The sequence below is a fragment of the Dendroctonus ponderosae genome, unplaced genomic scaffold (assembly GCF_020466585.1).
Source record: "Dendroctonus ponderosae isolate FM_Combo_2020 unplaced genomic scaffold, Dpon_F_20191213v2 Dpon_F_20191213_1, whole genome shotgun sequence".
In the NCBI taxonomy this organism is placed as follows: domain Eukaryota; kingdom Metazoa; phylum Arthropoda; class Insecta; order Coleoptera; family Curculionidae; genus Dendroctonus; species Dendroctonus ponderosae.
In genome coordinates, this window is record NW_026017110.1 from 55,180,093 (window position 1) to 55,181,275 (window position 1,183).

A 1,183-nucleotide genomic window follows, 5' to 3' on the forward strand; every position below is an offset into this window, starting at 1 on the left:
TTTTATACTTTTAATATCAGTGCTTTCCAATTTGTAAAGCGCAACCCACTGCCTAAATATACATGCGTTTGCCTTTCGACTTGATTGTTTTATCAATGCAAATTTTAGGCGTGGTACTCTTAATGAGGTGCAAACACGCAAAAAATCAACCAGATAAATTCGAGGTATTCCCAAAGGACTCAGATAATTTTTAAGCATCTTTTAAGTGCCCTAAACGTGGATTAAAGGCGTTATTTACCCGTATTATTTAATGAATAATATAAACTTGAATTAATTTATCTAAGTGCCCTTATTTAAAAATGATACGGAATCAAAATTAAAGCTGTCGTATAGCTGAGATTAAGTAGGAAAAGACCAGTAAGCAAGCAAAAGCAATATATGAAACGTTTTCAACTTATTAGCCTTCATCAGCAAGCCTAAGTCTAATCTACTACTTTTTTAGGATTTTAAAATTGCCTGCGGGCAGATACGAAAAGCCCCATCTACTCATTTAAAAGATTTAAAGAAGCAGTTAACTCATTTTTATCGTTCCAGCCGGCAGGTGGAAGGGAATACTTTCAGCGTTATTCCAGCCTGGCCTGGATTTCATGGTGTCCTACCTTATTAAATTAATCAAAACTAGTTAAGAAGGTCACAAGCGAACTCCACCTTCATGGCACATTGATGACGTAAAAAGAAAGGATTTTATTTCGATAAGGACAATAATAATGATGTACAAAATATTTTAGAAATCTGTTAAATGATAAATCAACATCTAAAACCCCAGTTTGAAACAGAAAAATTCGTTCCAGTTTTTCCCAACGTTGTCGAAGTTGACTAAAACAAATGCTCTTAAACGTCCAGTGGTTTAATCCAAGTTATACGATAGTATGTATGCGCAATCGAATTTGGAGCTACAATAGGCACTTGCATACGTTATGTTTGAACTCTTCACAGGTCGCTCTTTCTGCAAGAATGCCAAGCAATTGGGAGTTGTTTTCAATTCAGAGTGCAAGCGAAATTCGGGTTTTAAGTACCTACAGTTTCCAGTATTAGAAACATTAAACCGTTTTAAAATATGGTGAAATTTAGGTTTAATCTTCATTATGTTACTTTTTTTTAATTTTCTTTGTATAGCTGATTAATTTATACGAACGTTAGGAATAGGAATTAATTTTAGAATAAGCTAGGCTAAGGCACATAT

General features: G+C 33.9%; 1 protein-coding gene and 1 long non-coding RNA gene across 5 annotated transcripts in view; one reads left to right on the forward strand and one right to left on the reverse strand.

The window, feature by feature from the left end:
• Nucleotides 1-970, forward strand: part of LOC125502655 — a 3,843-nt gene extending 2,873 nt beyond the window's left edge. Inside the window, exons 3-4 of one of the 2 annotated variants that reach the window (XR_007280425.1) lie at nt 535-668; nt 729-970. This is a non-coding gene — a long non-coding RNA (uncharacterized LOC125502655). Of the gene's footprint in view, nt 1-534 lie in introns of both variants that reach the window. The other variant, XR_007280424.1, reaches the window with a different exon arrangement.
• LOC109537920 (tyrosine-protein phosphatase 99A) overlaps nt 1-1,183 on the reverse strand; it is a 298,832-nt gene that overhangs the window by 256,844 nt on the left and 40,805 nt on the right. The window lies entirely within an intron of this gene.